The following is a 24,944-nucleotide window of genomic DNA, read 5'->3' as shown; positions in this document are numbered from 1 at the left end:
GATTTGTCATATTTGTGGGGCATTCAGATGTGACAGTGGTCACTTGTTGGACTGCATGGGAACATCATGTTAAGCATACTCATCATCATGGTTCTCACTACGACAATGAAGCTTCACTATATTGTGCAACAGCATCATCATAACCTCTTCAGAACTGTGCTTGCCATCTGAGAAGTAGTAATGGACTACTGGCAACATTCTGTGTCATTTCATACTATTGGTTGGATACTAGCAGCAGCCAAACAAGTAAATTACTTTCCCATATGTAGGCTGGTGGTAACACAATACTGAGAGCTGCATTTGGAGTGAAGCTTTGACCAGTAAGTACGGACTACTGGGAGCAGCTTTGCATTGTGTTCAGTGTTGAATCATGGTTGTGCACTACCCTGGATGATCACCATTGGTGGGTACAATGGGAACAAGGGGAGAGGTCTTATTGTACCGATGTTTTTGGAGATGCACGGAAATGTTACTTCTGGGATCCTGGTGTGTGGAGACATCATGTATTATGACTTCAGGCCACAGATGGAAGTGATCGAGGGAATTATGATGGCACAACAGTATGCCACAGATATCTTGCATCCTCACGTTACCTCATGCGACAGTATCATTGGTGCCATTTTTCAGCAAGTCAGTGCTCATCCACACATGGCAGATGTGTTTTAGAACTGTCTACATGATGTTGAGGTTCTCTCATGGTCAACAAGATCCACAGATTTCTCCATCATACACCATGTGTGGGACCAACTTGAACATCCATTCCTGCATTAGTGCCACTCTCCAGGATATCAAGGACCAGTTACAGCAATTGTGGGCCAGCTTGCCTCAGGATATGATATGATGGCTTTATGACACCCTTCTCAACAACATCAGTGCACATATCTAGGCCAGAGTGGGTGTAACACTGTACTTCTAAGTGGGCTCATACTGCCAAGTCATTCATAAATTTGACTTAATATCGTAATAAGTGAAATAATAGCCTGCGCCCTCTCAACCCTTAAAGTTTCATTCCATTTCCTCCCCCCCCTTCTGCATGCTTGACTTTTTACGTCAGGAAGCATGTTTTTTAAACAACTCTTCTTTGTTAATTGCCCCACCTGCTCCACCTCAATATCCTCCTCCTATACATGAGTTCACAGACATCTGAAATGAATCCTTCTCTCTATTTATTAAAACTTTTATTAAGATATTGATAAATAAGCCTCATTATGATGATAAAATGGAATCACCTGATTTACAAACACCATTTCTGTAAAACATTTGATACTCTGAAAACTGGTTTGTGATTAGATTTTCAAAATCATATCACACTTGACAAATAACCATGAAAGTAAAAACAGATGTCCTTTCTCTTAAAGCATAGAGACTTGTAATGATGTTCCCCATTTCACAGGATTCTAAGTGTAAATGATTAAAGATGCAGAGTAAGTACAAGCTTGGGTTCTACAATGCTCTCTGTCAATCATACAACGTATAAACAGATGGACATTGTTAAACCACATGAACAGTATACCCTCACATCAAGCTGTGGCAATGAAAAAGAATGTTTTACTGTGATATTATTATTCATGTAGGGAATGATGTAATGATTGTATTGTGTGTGTGAAATCAGATGAATGAATATATTGTCACAGAAAAACCTGAGTAGCACAGTCACTGTAGTGTAGTGGTTATGATACTAGACTGTTGCATGGAGGGTCGTGAGTTAAAAACTCACCTAAACTGTAAAATTTTAATTTCTATATTTGGTTCAAATACATTCTAGATGTATCCACAATTGTCAAGAATCATTGTACTGGAATGTTCTGTAACTGTATATATACCGTATGTGTTCTGGCCAGAGGCAGTTCACTCCACACATTTGTATGTGCAAGTGCTGAATGAACCTTTGTTAAGAGAAGTCAGTGTTCGCCATTCACCTAATTACAACTTCTTCTACGTGACATTATTCTGATGGAGACGCTGGGTACTGGAACTTGTGATAGCGCACATTATCAATGACACAGTGACTCCCATCAGGCCATGACAGAGCCATCGTTTATGTGGCGAGAAACCTGAGTTCGAGCCATATTCAACAGATCGCAATCTATCAGAGACAGAAGAGGAAGAAGAGGACATAACGATGAAAGCAACTGTGTGTCACCACATGAGACATCCCTCCGGGTTCTCTGGTGATGATGGCCAAGATCCAAACAAGTGGCTGAAGGTATATGAGCGTATAGCCAAATTTAACAAATGGCTAATGGACTTTTCTACTTGGAGGACACTGCCAAGCAATGGTATGAGAAGAACGAGGAGAAGTTCACAAGCTGGGAAGTATTCCAGGTGGTACTGCCTCAGTATTTCGGCAACACATAAGACAGAAGTGCAAAGCTGAAGATAAATTAAAGTGCAGGGCACAGCGTCCAGGAGAAATGACAGCATCCTACATTCAAGACATCTTGGAGCTGTGTAAAATAGTGGATCCTAGAATGAAGGAGGAAGATAAGGTTGCACATCTCATGAAGGGTCTTGCTGAGGAGACCTACTCCTGAAGGAGGTTTCAACAGCAGACGACTTCATAAAATAGTGCCAGTATATCGAGAAATTGCATCAAAAAAGAATTACATGCAAGAAGTTTCAACGGCTTTGAAATGTTGTACTGATGTCTGTGATGGAGGAAGAAACTGATTTCACAAGTGTTCTTTGTCAGATAGTGAGAGGGGAAGTTCAGAAGGCACCTGAATTGCATGGTGAGCAAAAAACCGAGATGCTTCAAGGGGTCATAAGGGAGGAAGTGGAACAGACATTGAACCCAATCTCTCATCCTTCATTTCCCTTTAAAACAGTAAAAAAAAATTGAGATCCAGGCAAAATTACGTTCCTACAATGCCGCATGAGGAACCTGTTTGGGCAGCAAGGAAGGCTGACGTCTGAAGGACCCAGAATAACCAACCCATAGGTTTCCACTGCGGATGATCGGGGCATGTGGTGCGCTATTGTTGAGATAGGCAGTGGATAATTGATGACGCCCACACCAGAAGACAGCAGACCGATCTTGGCTGATGCCAACTCCGGGACAATGAAGATGAACAGGAAGATGTGGGTGCAGAACGACGTAGGTTACCATCACCGCAAGCTAGCCACTGGAGAGAACACTCCCCAATACGCCGATCAAGGTCTTCATCACCGTTTAGAAGTTCTAGCATATCACCCAGCTGCTGCAACCGGGAAAACTAAAGGGTGCGACCTTCCTTGTAGCTGAGGCCGCTGAAGAGAAAAATCCTCCGTCGTCAATCACTACAAACAAAACTGATAGGAAACTATGTCGATATCCTCATGGAAGGATGACCAGTCCAAGCTCTTGTGGACTCTGGAGCATCATATTCATTCATTGTGGAGGAGTACCGTCACCAGTTGCAGAAAACCGTATTCATTGACAACAAAACATCTCTGCTGAAGGTGGCTAATGTGAAATATGTTAAACCTACTGGAAGATGTGTCATTCATGTTGGTACAAGTGGCCATACACAGCCCTTAGAATTCATCATTTTACAAGAGTGTAGTTATGATGTCATTCTCAGATGGGACTTTTTGAAACCTTCTCAGGCAATTATAGATAGTGGTCGCTCGAAGATTATGTGAGACGAGATGAGATACTGTGGACAGAGATGCGCATCCGCGCAGACAGTGGTACAAAGGTAACTGTCATGTGTCATGCTATGCATCAACCCATGGATCTTGTAGTGGAATGTAAGAGAACCACTGAAGAATAACTTGGTCATCCCGGCCTCTGCTGTCTTGTTTAAGAATGGATTCAGTGAATTGTGGACAATTAATTGTCACTGAGAACCACAGATCCTCCCAAGATGCATGTGCATAGCGAATGCTGAGCCATTAATTGAAGAACAGCTGAGTGTCATAGAAATCTCCCACGCTGAGTCTCTGGGTGAAATTAGTGCTACCACTACAAGACAAGATATTATACCTCGACTATCACCAGATCTCACTAAGGAACAACAGAAGAAGCTACTTGCCATTCTTCAAGAGTTCTCTGAATGCTTCAACCCACAGGTGAAGAGGAAATTAGACAAGTCAATGGTGAAGCACCAGATTAGCACTGGAGATCCTCAACCAATAAGCTAGAGAGCATACTGTGTGTCAGCAACGGAATGTCAAATAATTCGTGACGAGGTAGAGAAAATGATGATGAATTACATCATTCAGCCTTCGCAGAGCCCATGGTTGTCATCAGTGGTTCTCGTCAGCAAGAAGGATGGCAGTTGGAGCTTTTGTGATGATTACAGGAAGCTTAATAAGATAACTAAAAAGGACATTTACCCTCCACCACAAATTGGTAATACACTAGATTGTCTGAAGGGGGCAAAGTTTTTCTCAACCTTAGACATGTACTCGGGTTATTGGCAAATCAAAGTATATGACGCTGATCGTGAGCAAACTGCATTCATTGCCCCTGAGGGCCTGTATGAGTTTAAATTAATGCTGTTTGGTTTGTGTAATGCATCAGCAACTTTTGAATGGATGATGGATAATCTTCTAAGTCACCTGAAGTGGACAATCTGTCTTTGTTAGTTAGATGACATTATAGTGTTCTCAGAGACATTTGATGAACATATAAAAAGACCGAGGGTCATTCTTAAGTGTCTTCAACAAGGCAGAGTGAAACTTAATCCAGGGAAATGTCTCCTTGGATCCAAAGAAATCTAAATACTTGGACGCATTGTGTCAAACAAAGCTGTTTGGCCAGATCCAGAAAAGGTGAAATCTATAACAGAATTTCCTATTCCTAAGAGTATTAGAGATGTGAGAAGCTTTCTTGGATCGTGTTCTTACTACTGTCGTTTTATCAAAGACTTTTATATCAAAGCCAGGCCACTCAAAGTGTTGATAAAAGGCAATGCTAAGTTTATATGAGGTGGTGCTCAACAAGAGTCTTTCAATGTGCTGTGAAAAGCTCGGACGACTGACCCTGTACTTGGTCTGTATGATGAGAGAGCACCTGCAGAACTACACACAGATGTCAGTGGGTATGGGATCAGTGCTGTTCTGGTGCAAATTTCGGATGGAAAAGAGAAGGTTATAGCCTATGCTTCTAGGACACTTACAAAAGCTTAGAGAAACTACTCAACCACAGAAAGAGAGGGTCTTGCTGTGATCTGGACCATATGAAAATTTTGACAGTATCTCTATGGAAGGCCATTCACAGTTGTTGCAGACCATCATTCACTTTGTTGGTTGACAGGTCTTAAGGATCCAACAGGACGATTCTCCAGGTGGGCATTACGTCTTCATGAGTATGACAATACTATAGTATACAAAAGTGGAAGAAAACGCCAAGATTCTGACTGTGTCTCAAGAAACCCTGTGCAAGACCAGAAGAACTTCGATGAAGATAGTGACTGTCTTGCTGCGCTCCAGGATCTCTCTGCTGAGCAGAAGAAGGACGCCAAGATATCTCAAATTACGTTTGCTTTAAATCAGTAAGAGGATGTGAAAGGACAATTTAAGGTAGTTAATGGTTTACTTTGCAAGAGAAACTTTGATCCGTATGGAAAGAGGTGGCTACCAGTGATTCCTAAACACATGTGCTTAGATGTTCTTCAGAGATTCCATGACACACTTGAAGCCAGACATTTAGGATTTATTAAGTCATACGATAGGATCTGCAAGATATTTCTCTGGCCAGGTTTATTTACGAGTGTTTGTCACTATGTGTTGCACTGTTGAGAGTGCCAGAGGAGAAAGGCAGTTCCTCAGAAACCACCCAACCGACTCATATCAATTCCACCAACCGAAACTCCTTTCCAGCATGTTGGGATTGACCTCCTTGGACAATTTCAAATGTCTACAAGTGGCAATAGATGGATTATTGTTTGCACTAATTATCTGACATGCTGTGTCATTACAAAAGCCAGGAAAACAGCCAAAGCATTCAAGGTAGCCAACTTCATCATAGAAGAAATTGTATTAAAATGCGGTGCCCCAAAGTCATTAATTACAGATCGAGGGAAAGTTTTTCAATTGAAACTTGTGACAGAGAGAAACTGTCTGTGCAACATTTTTCATCACATGATGCCAGCCTACCATCTGCAAACTAACGGGTTTACTGAACACCTTAGTAAGACCTTGGCCAACATACTATCAATGTCCATCAATGTTGAGCAGAGCAACTGAGATGAGGTGCTACCTTTAATGATGTTTGCATACAACACCACCAAACAAGGCACCACAGGATTTACACATTTTTTCCTGGTGCATGGGCATGAGGCAACGACGATGATGGACACTGTGTTTCCATTACATCCTGATGACATGGATGGCAACAACATCGGCCAGGTGTTAACCAGAGCTGAGGAAGCTTGGCAGTTAGCTCAACTCCGAATGCTGCAGGCTCAAGAAAACGATTGCCAAAGGTATGACACGAGCCACCTCCCTGTTGTCTACCAGCCTGGTGACCTTGTCTGGATCTTCACTCCTGTTTGGAAGGTTGGTCTCTCTGAGAAGCTCCTCAGGCGCTACTTTTGACCTTATAAGGTCGTAAGGCAGTTGTTTAATGTTACTTATGAAGTTGAAGATTTCAACCCCGACACAAGACAATGAAAGATCAGAGATATGATCCACATCCTTCAAATGAAGCCCTATAAGGATCCTGCAACCCAGGGTAAATTCAAAGCTGCAGCGACAGTCACTGTAGTGGAGTGGTTATGATACTAGACTGTTGCATGGGGGGCCAAGAGTTCAAAACTCGCGGTTACTGCATCAATGATTCAGCCGTAAATAGAAATATTAAAAAAGGTAGGAAGATTTTTCTGTTTAGCAAAAGTGACAAAAAGCAGATATCAGAGTACCTGACGGCTCAACACAAAAGTTTTGTCTCAAGTACAGATAGTGATGAGGATCAGTGGACAAAGTTCAAAACCATTGTACAATATGTGTTAGATGAGTATGTGCCAAACAAGATCGTAGGAGGCTGAAAAGAGCTACAACAACCGAGCAACAGGAACTTCACAGCAAACAAACATAGCCAAAGCCTTGCAGACAAACAAAAATTACACAAATCGAAATTTAGTGTGAGGAGGGCTATGCAAGAGGCATTCAATGAATTTGTAAGTAAAGTTCTATGTACTGGCTTGGTAGAAAATTCTAAGAAATTTTGGTCTTATGTCAAAGTGGTAGGTGGATCAAAACAAAATATCCAGACACTCTGAAACCAAAATGGTACTGAAACAGAGGATGGCAGACTAAAGGCCTAAATACTAAAGGGCTTTATCCAAAGCTGTTTCACAGAGGAAGACTGCACTGTAGTTCCTTCTCTAGATTGCCGCACAGATGACAAAATGGTAGATATTGAAATAGACAACAGAGGGATAGAGAAACAATTAATATCACTCAAAAGAGGAAAGGCCGCTGGACCTGATGGGATACCAGTTCGATTTTCCACAGAGTATGGGAAGGAACTTGCCCCCCTTCTTGCAGTGGTGTACCGTAGGTCTCTAGAAGAGCGTAGCATTCCAAAGGATTGGAAAAGGGCACAGGTCATCCCCGTTTCCAAGAATGGACGTAGAACAGATGTGCAGAACTATAGACCTATATCTCTAACGTCGATCAGTTGTAGAATTTGGGAACATATATTATGTTCGAGTATAAGGACTTTTCAGGGGGCTAGAAATTAGAAATCTACTCTGTAGGAATCAGCATGGGTTTCAAAAAAGACGGTTGTGTGAAACCCAGCTTATGCTATTCATCCACGAGACTCAGAGGGCCATAGACATGGGTTCACAGGTAGATGCCGTATTTCTTGACTTCCGCAAGGCGTTCGGTACAGTTTCCCACAGTCGTTCAATGAACAAAGTAAGAGCATATGGACTGTCACAACAATTGTGTGATTGGATTGAAGAGTTCCTAGATAACAGAACGCAGCATGTCATTCTCAATGGAGAGAAGTCTTCTGAAGTAAGAGTGATTTCAGGTGTGCCGCAGGGGAGTGTCATAGGACTGTTGCTATTCACAATATACATAAATGACCTTGTGGATGACATTGGAAGTTCACTGAGGCTTTTTGCGGATGATGCTGTGGTATATCAAGAGGTTGTAACAATGGAAAATTGTACTGAAATGCAGGAGGATCTGCAGCAAATTGACGCTTGGTGCAGGGAATGGCAATTGAATCTCAATGTAGACAAGTGTAATGTGCTGCGAATACATAGAAAGAAAGATCCCATATCATTTAGCTACAATATAGCAGGTCAGCAACTGGAAGCAGTCAATTCCATAAATTATCTGGGAGTACGCATTAGGAGTGATTTAAAATTGAATGAATATATAAAGTTAATGATCGGTAAAGCAGATGCTAGACTGAGATTCATTGGAAGAATTTTAAGGAAATGCAATCCGTAAACAAAGGAATTAGGTTACAGTTTGCTTGTTCGCTCACTGCTTGAATACTGCTCACGGGTGTGGGATCCGTACCAGATAGAGTTGATAGAAGAGATAGAGAAGATCCAACGGAGAGCAGCACGCTTCATTACAGGATGATTTAGTAATCGCGGAAGCGTTGCGGAGATGATAGATAAACTCCAGTGGATGCACCTGCAGGAGAGGTGCTCAGTAGCTCGGTACGGGCCATACACCGTCAGGTGGCTAGCAGAATTTGGATGTGGATGTAGATGTAGATAAACTGTAAAATTTTAATTTCTATATTCTGTTTGAGTTTATTCTAGAAGTATCCATAATTGTCAACAATCATTGTACTAGGATGATCTGTAACTGTATATATACTGTATGTGTTCTGGCTGGATGCATTTCGCTCTGCACTCTTGTATGTGCAAATGCTGAATAAACCTTCATTAAGGGAAGTTAGTGTTCATGATTCATCTATTTACAACTTCTTATATCTGACAATATTATGTCCATTTGATAATCAGAAAACTGACATGCAGTGATGTAACATCACAAAATAACAGAATTTTTGTCCTGTTGGTACCAATGAACATTGCTAGTTTCTTTTAACATAATTCAGGGCCAATATTATTGATTTTCACTGTCTGTATGTATGTTTCAGTCATATTTTTGTATTTGCTTTATGGATAACAGTGTAAAATCATACTCATGTTCATTATTTTGCAACAAAGCATGTTTACTCCAACCTTTTAGCATACTACAGGCACTCCTTATTATCTAATTATCATACATGAATTTGTCATCTTTCTCATTTGATAAAGAAATTCATATTCTTATTATCATGAATATTTTGTGTCCAACCAGGAGCATAGTGGTGTAATTGTTTTTAATGAAAGTTTATTAATTCAGGGATGTATCAGGATTTGAAGATATCAAAATGTCATTTCCATACAAAAGTAAAAGTGTGAAAATTGAAACCTAAGAACTTACAACCTAATTAACTTTGTAGACCAGTTGTTCAAAATTCCCAGAATATGGTAATTTAGCTTAAATGTCCCTAATTCAAAGGTTTAATTAATTAAGATACAATCTCAAGTCACCAATAACTTTTGTACCTTGCAATATTTCTAAATTCTGTTCTGATAATATGGAAGCCCAAAATTTTCTGAACGAAGTGATGTTCTTAGATTTCCCATATTTTGATTTTTAAAAGAAATATTCAAAGTTTATACTTTTGTTAAGTATGCTGTAAATGGCAGCTCTCTTACAAATCATGAAAATTTTATTGCACACAATGGAATAGTCATCACAAAATAAAAAAAAGTAGTGCCTTGTGTTTTTGTAAAAGACAAGGATCCAAAACAGCAGGTGCATGAAGTAAATGACCCTAAAAATCTGGGCTTGTTACCTTTCTAATTACTTCCTTTTGCATCATTTATTGATGTACCTTTTCTCATAAATTACTACATAAATTACTAAAAAACAAAATTATGCATTGCCAGCAAAGGACAAGACTATAAATGGTTTACACAAGGCAAGAAGATCTAGCTGTGAGTCAGCTGCAGTTAGTGGGAGTCCAGTTTGCAGGTGAGTTACAGTTAAGATCAGCCAAGAGTGTGGACTATGCTGAAAGCCTATGTCAAGTGCACCACATAGCAATAATATCAGAATTATTGAGAACTATGTTAATGTCATGATAATTGTGGATGAGCAAACCTTCAAAAATACACCTGTGTGTGAATGAGCTGTGAAAAGTTCTCATGGTATACGTATTTTAAGAATGTGGTAGTGATTAGCATCTGGCACATTATCTACAATTATATATTGTGTGGGAAGAAATTAATTATAATGCTGTGCAACTGTGATTTTTTAAAATTAATACACTTAACATTCCAAATTCCATGATTGAGATTGTAGATTCTCAGTTCACAGCGATCACTGAACAAGAAAGCTTGACGCAGTAAGAAACACACATTATAAATGAAAATGTTGCAAATTTTCACAGCCATAATTCCTAAGGCACCACACTTAAGGGGAGTTGGAATGCCCTATCTCGCCAATGTTAAATTTGCTAACTTTGTGTACCTTTTTCTTTGGAACTATTATCTTCAGAACTTTGAAATTCTGGCAGAGGTTTTCAGCATATATTGTGAGCCCACTGAACTAGAACCAATGTTTTCTTTTTGTTGGTATAGTATTTATGAATTTTTTACCATTAAGCCATTTTTTATTGGAAAAAGTATAACATAAACTTCCCTAGTTCAGAGAATAAGCCAGTTCTTGTCATGATTCTAGTTCAGTGGCCTCTTTGAACTGTTTTGCAGCATTTCTGAAAATTTGAATGTTGTTGGTTGAGTGGTTTATGAGATAAAGGTACATGTAACACTAAAAATGTCAAATGCCAGAAAATGCGATTAAAGTAATTTATTATGAAAATTCACAAATACCTTTTATTCTATTATCAAAAGTGTCCAGCAGAGTAATCAGGGTCATCTTCTAGTTCTTCTTCTTCACCTAGAAGCTTTCTTCTCCTTGCTGCCCTTGCTTTTTTTGTATTAAATTCAGCTGCATACTGAGCCTTCCTTACTCGCACGCTGTCCAGAAGCTGAAGACCTCTGATGGTGTTGATACCAGGAGCAATGCCGAGCCTTGCCATGACCTTTAGCCTACCCATATGACCATCATTGAATGAAATAACAGCATCACTGACTCCCCATTTCAATGTTTTTATCCCAACAAATACATTCTTAGGTACACGAGTCCAAATGAGGTTGTTGAACGACTCGTTTTGATTCTGGGTACAACCATGAAGACATTTTCGCAGAAGATCAGGATGCCCCAAGTCTCTATATATTGGTTTAATTACTTCCATAACAGCCAATGGAATATAATTTTTATGGTGATAAGGATCCCCAGTAGCTTGAGATTTTCTATAATTGCACCATGACTGAGGACCATCTGGACAAGCAAAATGTTGAGGATTATCATCAGTTGATGATCGATGTAAATATGTGGCCCATACAGCTTGTCTCATTTCCTGCAAATTATTTGCATTATTTCTTATTGCCATACCATAGTATTGTTGTAATTCATTTATAATTTTATCTGACAGGCGACCTCTAATGGTTTTACCATCTGACAAAATTTTGTCCTTCAGATTCTGTTTCAGTTTCCTTAGACGAGTGCCCATTCGTTTCTGAACATGACCGACACATTCTAGTTTAGTTATTGTCTTATTGACATATGGCATGGATTCTGTAACACTTTTGTATGCCTTGGAGTCCCCATCTCCAAGGAATTTTGTGTAAAATACTCCCCGTTCTTTTTCTGATCTGCTAAACATTTTCACAGCAGCGGCAGCCTCCATGCCTCCACTCGTACCTTCATAATTCTTGCTACATATGTGAGCTGCTTCTATCTTACCAGATGCACAATGGTAACAATGTTTAGTGAGCACTTCATAGTCCAAAACTTTACCGCTGTCCACACTAGTAACAGTAGCAACAGCATTTTTGGATGTGTGACCCCTTTTCTGCCAGGTTCCATCAAAAGCAACAGGGATATCTGGGTTTCCTTCATTTATATATTTTGCTTCACTGGCAGCAGCTTTCATTGATAAATCTGCTACAGACTGAACAGCATCTCCTATCACTTCAGTGTAATTGTCAATTTTAGCAGGTGGAGGTGGAAGATTCATTATGGCACAAAATGTTTGAGCAGCAGTATGTCCTTTACCAATTGCTCTCATTGCATACATTAGCCTGATATTACTCTCAAACAAATTGCTACTGCATGTTTTAGAGCTCCAAAAACAGGTCTCATTTTCACAACTGGCACAAACTATAGCAATTTTGCAGGAAAGTCCTATAGATTTTGTTATGTTCATATCAAAAGAACCTCCACAAAGATTACAACACAAACATTTCTTCATAAACTCAGTAAAAACAGGAAAGTCGACTAAAACATATTGTTCATTAGAAGCTTCATCTGTAATTTCACTTGCACAGTTTGATAACTTCTTTTTTGATGCACTGGTGGGCGTGTCTCCTTCACACATCTCAGCTGTACAAACGTCAGAACTTTCACCAGCATCAACAGGTGCTGAAGCAGAATCACTTGAACAAACGTTATTTGTAAATCTATTACCGCGAAACTTTCGCTTTTTAAATAATGATGCACTCCTAGGCATCGTAGAAACTACGCACTCACCACTGAAAGTCAAAACAAGACAGATAACAAACTCCAAATGAGCGACAAACTAAACTCGAGGCTCAAAACAAACACTCACAGATCAAAAACTGAACAATAAACACAGCTAGTCGTAAAAACAATGGTACCTATGGAAGGATCAAAGATTCTACAACTGAAGAGTGAAATCCACAGCCTTCTATATGTAATGTTTTCGGAAATGCGAAGATTTAAATGTGTACAAATCACAAGATGGGTAACTTTGCTGGGCGCACATGTAATTTTGAAAAATTAAATAAAAATACTTCCAATTGGAATTTCTTAACAAATTTTGCACCATTTTAAGCAGAAAATTTCAAATTAAGTTATAAGGTTAAAAACTGAAAATGTGAATTTTTTCCATTTTCCGGCATTCCAACTCCCCTTAATATTTTGGATAAGTACTGTTAACAAGCATCAACATGAGATTATCCAAGAGGAGATAATATTATAAAATTTCCATTTTTTGTGTAACTGATTCAGTGAAAACACGTCATACCTCAAGAACTCAATTTGACTGGATGTATACAAAACTTATTTATCTCAGATGCTTGATATGTATCCACTTAGTACTTTTAAAGGTAGGTTATGTTTATACTTAAATAGTAAGCATATTTAAATAATTTATGCAAAGTAAATCTTCCTAAATTATTGAACTCAATTGAGAAATCCTAAATTATTTCCTCATATGATTAAGTCCAAGGTATCCAACAAATTACTAGCTATAGCTAGAAAAATCCTAAAAAATTGTTCATATTCCAATAAACTTGGGTTGACAATGAAAATCAAAAATTGGAAAAGTGGAAGAGTCAAAATGATTGAGAAAATCCTGTTGAATATTAATAAATATTACTAACAAGGGGAGGCTGCCAATTGTGAAATTCAGATTTGATTCATACTGCACATAATAAAAGCTCATGGCCAAAGGTGTAATGTGGCAAAGCACCAAGATGCACTTCTCAGCCGTTGTCGAGAAAATCAACAGTTAAAAGAAACCATTGCGGTGAAATACTCTCTACGATTAATAATTCTCTACAGCGTCGTGGCGCTGCGGTAAGCCCTTGGGTTCGTAATCCGACGGTCGCCGGATCGAATCTTGCACTATGCAACTTTTTTTTTTTAGTATTTGTTTTTTATAAAATATATATATATATATAAAAATTCCCGGCAATCAGTTGCAACAATTATGCATATAACAAGTTGTTGAAAGTCGTTTGTCATGGAAAAACTGCCGACTTCGAACATCATTATGTTTTCCGCAAACAAAGTTGTATTTCACAAATGTTATTAATTGTCTTCATAATGTTAACTATGTATAGTTAACGGAAGACGTAGAAATGATATTCCGAAGCGAATACATATAGCGTAAGTCAAACGTTCGAATTAGAATAGAGACCCCACGAACACAAATTTGCTGTGGCAGGTATGAAATATAAACTCCGTTACTCGCTCATTACACTTCATTGACAGATGTTGAATGGGTCGAAACGAGCCGCCGCATAACAGCATAGTTGCCTGCTAACTTCGAAAGAAGGTACATGCTGTCCCTAGCGCAACTTATAACAGTGTCAAAAATCAGTGCGGCCGGGAGAGCTTTGGTACACCCTGTTAAAAAAAATGGAAAAATGGAGGCGGTACAATTGGAAGGCGATCCGCCTTCGATACGGCGACCTTCGGATTGCGAACCCGAGCACTTACCGCTGTGCCACGACGCTGTAGAAAATTATTAATCGTAGAGAGTATTTCACCACAATGGTTTCTTTTAACTGTCGATTTTCTCGACAACGGCTGAGAAGTGCATCTTGTTGCTTTGCCATATTACACCTCTGGCCATGAGCTTTTATTATGCGCAGTATGAATCGAATCTGAATTTCACAATTGGCGGCCTCCCCTTGTAAGTGCTAAATTAATGCTCATTGATGGAGAGCACATGGAATATACTTTAAAAACTTCAACTTTGGTAACATTTTTTTTTGCATCTGATCACATTAATGGATTTCTTACATTATATTCATGGTTCACTAAAACTGAGCAAAATATGTTTTTGGTTGGTTGAGTAAAGTGTGACTGAGAGCCAGCACACAGCTGGATGAATGTGGGAAATCTACCAAAGCCACTCTCAAATTGACCAGCAATATCACCTTGTAACAGCCTAGACTGAACCAGAGCAGTCCCTGCCTTTTGTTTATCACATTATTATGAAGCCATGCCAGCCAGACTGCAGAATTTTAACCCTATGGTTGCATGTCACACTAAGTTACATCCCATGGAGTTTAAGAAAGTCCCAATTCTGCCATGTAAAACTGTGCAGCAGGGGGAAGGGGTGTACATAGGTGAAGTGACGTAAATGACAGGCATGTTGTGAAGTTTATGTTGAGCTGGGAAGTAGCATTGTTAAGACCTGGATGAGGAAGTACAGAGAAAACTTGAGGACACTATGTTGGCATGGTTCTGTAAAGATTTGCGCCAATCATGATTACAGGATAGCACCAAAAGCAATATCACTCTTTGCATAATATCGCTTGAAAAGTATGCAAAGAAAAAAATAGTGATTGCTGAAATCAAAGTATTTCCTGCCATGTTCGACAATATTAACTCTACAGCCTAATAAGTCACAGAAAAACTTTACATCTTTGCTAGAAATTTGTGAAAATTCTGTAATGAACAAAAAGTGTGTATACTTTCACAGATATATAATTAAATAGTCCATTAAATTTCGGGCATGCAGCTGTGCAAATAAAATTTTGTCCACTGATATTTTGGCCGCATATTGTCCAGCCATCCTCAGAGTTAGGCACAGACTGATGACAAGATGCCAAGCACATCCTTATATGCTCCACCGTGGTGGTACTGCACATGCGGCTCACAGACGCTGGTTGTTGGCAAAGAAATATGCTTACACATGCGCCGCCTGTGGTGAAGACGTACAGACATTTGATTTGCTGATCGATGTATGATCGGCGGTGGTGACTCCATGATGATTTCTCTGCAGTTTAATTACACCAAGAGCTTTGTCCAAATTAAATCCATTATCTCTATTTATTGCATTATTAGCTAATCTAATGTCTATAGTTTCCTTGAAGACAGATTCCCAAAAGGAGGAGGTGAATGTTAAAATCTTCACATCACTGTAATTCATGGAATGCCCTGTATCAATAAAATGTTTGGCCACAGCTGACTTGTCTGGATGTAATAGGCATGTGTATCTTTGATGCTCTACACATCTTCCATGAACGGTGCGTGTTGTCGACCTATGTATGACTTCTCACAATTTCTGCAAGAAATCTGATACACACCCACTTTACAAAGCTGTAAATCATCCTTCACAGAGCCAAGAAAAGCTGTGATCTTTGTGAGATGCCGGAAGATCTTTCTAACACAGTGTTTCTCAAGAATACGGCCTATCCCCACATAGGGCAAAAATGCACTAGATCTGAAGGAATTACTATATTTTTCCCCATTACATACCTGCATTCTAGGTTTTGTGTTGAATGCTCTACAAATTTGTTGTGGGGAAAATCCATTCAATTTAAAAATGCTCTTGAGGTAGGTGAGCTTTCTTGCAAATTATCTTTGTCGGATATACAGTGCACCCTATGCATTTAGGTCTTAAGGACACCTATGATCTGTGAAGGGTGATGGCAGCTACTGGCATGTAGGTATAGATTTGTGTGTGTTGGTTTCCAATATATGGCATGTTCTAATGTGCCATCAACTTTACAGCAAATAACAACATCCAAAAAGGGGAGGCAGCCGTCTTTTCCTATTTCCATAGTAAATTTGATACTAGCATGGATAGAATTCAAATGCTCAAGAAATCAATGTAATTCATCCACCCCATGTGGCCATACCACAAATGTGTCGCCCACGTACCTCCAGAAGACCATTGATGTAAAACTTGCTGAGTCCAGTGTCTTGTCCTCAAAGTCTTCCATGAATAAATTAACTACTGGAGGGGAGAGGGGATTTCCCAAAGCAACACCATCAATCTGCTCATAAAACTCACCATTAAACTGAAAATAAGATGATAAAAGCACATGTTCAAATAAGGCCAAAATGCTCTTATCAAAATGTACAAATGTGGTGACTACATTTTCCTACTGATGGTTTCAATAAGGAAACTAAATATTTGGCAGAAAAATACGTTGGTGAACCAATAGTGCTCGTTATAGGTCTCATAGAAAAGTCCTCTAGACACTCATCCTTATCCATCATGTGAACTTTAGAAAGACCATAAAATCTTGGTGGTACTGCACGTTGCACTTTTAAACTTCTTATGGCTTCCTTTGGTAGTGATGAAGCATTCAGCAAGGCAGCAGTCCTTATTGTCACCTTGTTAGTAGGATCTTTGTTAATCTTCCAGTATGCACCTGAACTAAGTAGACCACATATCTTTTCCTTCCTGAGGCAAAAGGCTGGTAGCATTACCTTTATCAGCACGCAGGATGACTGTGTCAGCATCCTCATGCAGCTTTCATAACACACATATTTCTTCCTTGGAAATATTGCTTCTTTGTGGATGATGTTTCATAATTACTCAACAGGTTTCTCATCTGATTTCTTCAGCAGAATCCTCTGATAGTGGTCTGACAGCTTTTGCAACGGCACTGATGAAAGACAATATTGGCAAAGTCTTTAGAGTAGGGGCAAAATTTAGCCCTTTACTTAAGACAGGTAACTTAACTTTGTCCAGATTCTTACCCGTCAAATTTATGACAGGATGCCAAATAACAGAGTCCACCTGAGAAGGCTGGTCCAATCAGCTGTACTTGGCAATATGTCTTTTTGTAGCCACTTCGTGAACCAAGTGAGACTTAGCACATGTCATGCCCTCTATTCAGTGCCATGAGTCAGGAGATAAAACAGCTGCTACCTTCAAATGCAGATGATACAGCTGTTCATAAACATTCTCCAACTTCTGATGAGTAAAACGAATTCTCTCTCTGACAATAGCAGAACCAGCCCTATGTAAAATTCTATTTACTGCGGTGTTCTTAACAAAGTGAATAAACCCTGCAAATTCTGTGACCTGCATGCGCAGTGCTGCCATGGTGGAGCCAATAAGGCTGCACTTGGCATCTTGTCATCAGCCTTGTGACTCACTCTGAGGATGGCTGGATGATACACAGCTGAAATATCAGTGTACGAAATTTTATTTGCATGGCTCAAGTTCTGAAACTTAATGGGCTATTTCATTACGCTGCAAGAAGTTGAAAATGCACATATAATTAAATATTTATGACAATTACAAGTAGTAGAAATAGTTCAAAAGCCAAGATCACTTGAATACTGTTCACTGGATAATCGGTTTCAACACACTAAAGCTGCCATCATCGGATCTGAATGTAGCTTAACATTTATAAACCATTTGGATATACACAAAAAAAATAAAAAACAACTGCTCTCATGGTCATTCTTTTCCATCAGATAAGCAGTGTGATGCCAACCATTGTTAGTCAAGCAGCGGTCATGTACCAAATAGTTTTATCTTGTGACTTCGGTTTTACGTATCTGATGGAAAAGAATGACCACTAGAGCAGGTGATTTTTTTAATTTTTTTGTGATGATGATTTTATATTGGCTGGTCTGCCTCATGTACCGTTATTTCCAAATGGTTTATAAATGTTAAGCTACATTCAGATCCGATGATGGCAGCTTTAGTGTGTTGAAACCAATTATCCAGTAAACAGTATTTAAACAATCTTGGCTTTTGAATTATTTCTACAACTGAGTGATCACCCCACTATGCACTACAGATTCACTGCAAAATTACAAGTAGTATTTACTTAAGAAAAGTACCTACTTTTTTAATTATACTGGGATTCTTTGCTTTGTATGCCTTAATTGTTCTCTCCTTAGCATCAACAGAAGCCTCAAGTTCCTGTACTTCTGTTCTTTTTTGGAATTCAATTTGTTCAGCACTTTTAACCTCATTTTGCATAGAAGTAATATGGTTCTCCAGGTCTGTTATTGATTCCTGAAATCATACATCATAGCACAGTCATCACACTTTTTTTCAGCTGTAAGGTAGTTAAAGAAATATTTTTGTAGTATTTTAATCTACACACTGACCACATGTAACACAAAATGCTGCTACAGTGTATGCATTTATTTAAACCATTGAGCTAGTTTTGGCTTCACACACACACACACACACACACACACACACACACACACACACACACACACACACACACACACACAAATATTTTTACAAGTTGTTACTTGGTCATGGATCCAAATGAATCACAACTGCAGCTTTAGTTCCTCCATCAACATTTAAAAACCTGCTTCTCCCAGATGAGGCTGAGTGGAAATGATTTAGTTAAATTTATTTGTGGCTGGTGCTGTGCAATGCACAACAAAAGTTATGCAGTTATTTTTATTTCTTTGAGTCAAAAATTACTGAATACACTTTCAGTTGTAACCAGAATGTATGTTACGAAAGCACAATGTCGGGACATAAGATACTCAAACAATGGAAACTTCAGGTAGGAATAACAACTATATTAGGAACAGGATAGATTATGTCTCACCTTAAAGATAACCTTTTAAGTTGTAGACAGGCACAACTAAAAGACTACATACACAGGGGGCTTTGGCCAATAGCTAGATTAGTAACAGTCATTTCATTTTGCCTGTCTTTGACTCAATGGGTCATCTTTATGATGGATGGCAATCTATCCTATTCCTAATATTGTTGACATTATTGGACATGAGACGCTTGTAGTTAAGAAAATATTAGTTCACATCTAATTGTGCAGCATGGAGTGCCACAGGGATCAGTGCTTGGGCCCTTGCTGTTCCTCATATATGTTAATGACCTGCCTTTATCCATGAATAAGCAGTGTAAATTTACAATGTTCGCTGATTATACGAGCATTGTGGTGGATAATGTGTCAACTACTGACTTAGAATCCGAGGTCAATGATATCCTTAAAGAAGTTCTGGGTTGGTTTAGTATTAACTCCCTTTCAATAAACCTGAAAAAAACCAATTTTATCCAGTTCCAGACAACCCACAAAAACCCAAAAGAAATAGTTATCACACAGAATGATCAGATGATAAAGCAAGTGTACTTATCAAAATTCCTAGGTGTATACGTGGACAGTAAGCTGAACTGGGAACGTCACGTTCTACGAACACTAAAACGGCTGATGTCGGCAACATTTGCTTTACGAATTTTGTCACGCTTCAATGACATTACCATCTCAAAGTCAGCTTACTTTGGCTGTTTTCATTCAGTCATGTGTTATGGCATCATCTTCTGGGGCAATACACCTGCCGCAAAGAAAATCCTCATAGCACAAAAAAGAGCAATAAGAATCATTTGTGGTGTACCCCCACGAACCTCATGTTGAAATCTTTTTAAACGACTTGAAATACTGACAGCAACATCTCAGTACATATATTCACTGATGTGCTTCATAATAAATAACCCCACTCTGTATGAAACGAATTGCCTACATCATGAACATAACACCAGAAGAAAAGAGGATTTCCACTGTGAGTTAAAGAACTTGACACTTATTCAGAAAGGGGTAAAGTACGCTGGAACGAAAATTTTCAATTCCCTACCCAACAGCATCAAAAGTATAAGGAGTAGTACATCAGTATTTAAACGTAGCTTGAAAAATTATTTACTTGAGACCTCACTTTATTCACTAGAGGAATTCTTTCAGAGAAATAAGTAAAACCCAGATTGGAAAGATGTTTTTAAATTTTTTGACACTGTTTACTGTTAAACTAATGTAATAATGCCCTAATGTAAAAATTCCTGTTTTTATCATTTCCATTTTTGGATCACTTTTAAACCCAAAGTGGGAAGTTTTGATTACTGTTCAAGGTTAAAATAGATGCAATAATGCCCTAAATATGAAACTGCTATCTTCACATTTATGTTGACTAGTTTTTAAGCTAATAAGTATGACTTTTGTGCACTGTTATTAATACTATAACAATGTCTTTATTCTATGTATTTTATTATGTACATTGACACGTTCCACATCTGAGTGACTTGCTCACATGTACAGATCTATGGAACAAGTATATAAATAAATAAATAAACATCTGTAACTATTCTGCAAGTCACTACAAGGTACTCCATTTTATGAATGGTATCACCATTTTAATAAATTAAATATATGAATTCTCTCCCTTTTGCAAAAGATAGAAAAATGTGTTAGAAAAACACACATTTAAATTTTGCTTCCTTATTATTTACTTTTAGTCAAATTTTGTTTAGCACTGAGTATCTGAAGTGTTAGCAAAAAATAATGGTAGTTCAGGAATAGCTTACTGAATGTATTAGTAACACACTGATGACAATTTTTAAAAATTGAACCATAAATCTTATACATCTCTGTACCTTATAAAAATGTATGTATGTGCATATGAATGTTCATCATGTCTCCTAAAATACTAGATCAATTTGAACCACATGTGGTATACGTATCACTTGCTATTTGGAAAGAAGCACAGTGGGAATAATAAGCACCTACCTCTCACTGGGGTGAGGGTGGGGCTGAAAAAGAAGCATAATGCAATGTGTGGATATACCCAAGACTGCATTCATCCAGCATTTCAGAATAAGAGAAGCTGGTAGCTTGCAACAAACTTTAAACATAATTTTCAACCTCCATGAAACTTTTTCTCACTGACATGCCACAAAATGATGAAAGGAAAATATTTTATCAGTTATTACATTTTTGATGTTCATGCAAGTAAAACTGCAGCACCAGGCATGACATTTTAACTTATTTCTCTTTACTGCTGACTGTATTCACAACTCATTTTTCAGATAGTATCCTCACATACTGCTGAATGTATCTACAAAATTTTATCATTGCATGACACATGGGTCAGGATACATGTTGTCAAACAATGAGATTAGTGAAAACTGCTGCATCAGACACAATATTTTAATTTACCATTTAGTATTTGACAGTGATTTTGATTCACTGCTAAGCCCAAGAATCAATATGGGGAAGAGGTTAGGGTTATTCAGGCTACATAATCCAGCTGCAGCTTGATCCCACATGAGGTGCCATCACAGCAATCTTGTCACATGGAACTGTGCACTGACATGTCACTTCCTGTAAATACAGTGGCCCAACGCTTGTCAGTCAGTGTCACTAGCAGACAAGTATTAGGCACACGCCATTCATCAGTGGAGCTTTGACCTTATCTGTAGTGCATTTTTGATTTGGGTTGCTCCCTTGACTGTTGGTATGTATTTAAGATGACTTTTCTACACTCTGAACTTGTTTTGGTTTGCTGTTCACTTTGTGAATGCCACCATCATTGGCCTCAGGAATCCCTTGTTTGCTCCACAGGTCTCTGTATTACTGCCAGTGCAAGTGATCATAAACTGTGTTCTACCTATACAGAGTAGGGTAGGAAAGTGGATATGAGAACTTACTCACGGTGTAACTATTTCAGTGCAGTGTGGATCCTGAGTTTATAAAATTGTCACAGAAACTGTTTCAGCTGCAGCAGTAACAACTGCAGCAACAGCATGGAAAATAGTGGAAACCCCAGCAGCAAGTCAATTCAAGTAACTGACCCAGACCATCAGAATGCAGTTTTACTGTCTTCTAATAATAAACCGCACAAAGTGGTTCAAAAACTATGCCCACTCTTGGAGCCCAGTAGTTTGAGCTTTTCTGATGTTTGTGGTTTGCTGACTGACTACAATGGTCATGAAACCCACATAGTTGCAACTAGACTCAAATATTTGAACAGTATGTTAAGCTGTGTAAGTAAACATACATGGTATAGGCTGCTGACTTGCAAGACTTAGCACACAAGTGGGATGTTTCTTGTAAACAGTGTGGCTCTCTGTGATGATGTTATACATCTTTCTCCTGATAGATAAGTTAGTGCAAAGGCCTTAAAGCCTATTGATCCAAAACTGAACAATGAGTTAAAACATACCAAAGATCATGAAGTAAATGTGTCAGGGCAAGCTATGTTTCACAATTCTGCTAGTGTCAATGTCGTTGGTAATATTAGGCATTGTAGTGCTCTATGACCAACTGATGAATTTTAGTCAATGTCATTATACAATTTACTGAGCACATTTTCATCTGGCCCATGGGAGTCAGTAGTTAGTGCCCTCATCATAAATGCTGAAACAGAAGTTCCTTGTTCCCTGTTGGTGAATCCGAAAGCAAGTGGTGGTTCACACAACAGTTTCTCACCTCCATTTTTACAAAGGGTCACAGAGAAGTTCATGCCATCAAATCTTGTTGAAACTGTGGCTCATGGCATCAATGGCATCACTGCCATTTCCATTATGTCAATTGTTGCAGACAGGATGCTGAGGTGCTTGTTGCAACTGGACATTAATGGAGAGATAGTGGATCTCCAGTTGGACACAGGTGTAGTTGTGTCTCTAATTAATGAGGACACATACCAGTTCATTGACTTCCCACATCTGATTCACTTCAGTGCAGAGTGGTGATGTGTAATGGCCGTCACTCCAACTGTGGGGCCAGATCATAGCTGAAGCTAAGTATTAAAATGTAGCTTGGAAACTAACCAAGCTAGTAGTCAACTCTTGGACAACAACTAAAATAACTGGCCTGCACATATTCGTGCCCTTTGGTTTTCAAATTCAGGACCAGGTAAATCTAGTTTCAACTGCAGTACCATTCACAGAACTTGATACATTATATGTGGAATACAAACAACTATTTGAACTACATTATTTTGTGCAACAGGATAACATGCCCATGTAGGCATAAAGCAATTGACAGTGCCTAAGTTTGTAGAATTCTTTCTATTACTTTCGCCATCTACAAGCAAGTTAAATCCGAATTAGCTAGGTTGTAGAGTATGAGAGTGATATCTCCAGTATTGTTCAGCCAGTGGGAAATGCCCATGGTCTTAGTTTAGAAACTAAATAGACCACTTCAAATTTGTGACCATTGTAAGCCTACTGTTTATGTTCAAGGAAATTTCAATCTGTATCCAAATCTAGGCCTGAGAAATTGTTAGAAAAATTTGCTGGGGGCCATTATTTTTCAAAGACAGACCTTGCTAATGTCTACTTCATGATATCTGTAGATGATTAGAAGAAAGAGTGTTTAGTGATTAATACAGTTTATGGTACATATTGTTATAAAAGGTTGCCAGTTGGAGTCGTAACCACTCCTGTGATGTTTCAGAGTTATCTTGAGTGATTCATGCATGGTATCCCCAACTGAGTTAACTATTTAGATTACTTGCTAATTAATGGAGCCACATGGGAGCAGCACCTGCACAGCCTACAGGAGTAGTTTGAATGACTCCAAGACCATGGTCTGAGCTGGATTTCATGGACCTAGGGCTTACATTAAGTAAAAGAGGACTCATGTCCACACAGGATCATGTGGATACATCACTATCTTACCAGTTCCAAAGGACCTCACAAGAACTACAATTGTTCCTTGACAAAGTAAATTATCATGAAAAGTTTACTTCCAATATAGCCCAGATTTGCCACCTGCTTCATCATTTGTCAAAAGATCATGTGGTCAGAGGCATGCCAGAAAACTTCCATGTAACATGAAAAGTACCTTGGCCCAGCCCCTTGTTGAACAATGTTCTATCCTGCCAAATGTTTAACACTTTCCACTAATATGTTAGATTGTGTTACTGGAGGAGTGCTGTCACATAAATATGCTGATGGCATGGAACAGGGCATTGTGTTTCCATTTAAAATTCTAAATGCAGCACAGATGAATTAGTTGCAAACTGTAAAAGAAGTGTTGGTTATCATATACAGCATCAGAAAGTTTCAAATATATCTTTACAGTACCAAGTTTCACCTCATCATCGTTCACAAGCCCCATGTTTTACCGTTTGGCCACTCTTGCCTTCCTTAATTACAGTGTTTACAATGGCATGCATTGTTCCTGAGCAATTATACCTATGCATTCATTGTCACCCCACCATGCAGCACAATGCTGAAGCACTTTCTCAATTGCTGCATGACTCAGAGACAGAGTTTAAAAAGCATGAAGTGCTTTGTTTTGTCTTAGGTGCCAACCAGTGACACATCCTCATCAATTCTCAATTAATTACAGCATGTGAACAACCTGTTATCAACTACTGCACAGGATACTGTGTATCATGAGGTTGGTTAGACCACCTATCTAAGGCCACCAACCTGGCATGTTGCACTTATTTTTTATTACAACACGGTCTTAATGTCACTGACAGTGTCACTTTGTTGGCTATGGATGCTTCTGAATGTCAGATGGCAGTTCCTCTCATGCTCTGCTCCTCCAATCTGTACATTGATGAATGTGTATAATGAAGGCAGTAGTATA

This window comes from Schistocerca piceifrons, chromosome X (genome assembly GCF_021461385.2).
Source record: "Schistocerca piceifrons isolate TAMUIC-IGC-003096 chromosome X, iqSchPice1.1, whole genome shotgun sequence".
Lineage (NCBI taxonomy): Eukaryota > Metazoa > Arthropoda > Insecta > Orthoptera > Acrididae > Schistocerca > Schistocerca piceifrons.
Note: the sequence above shows the minus strand (reverse complement) of the source record.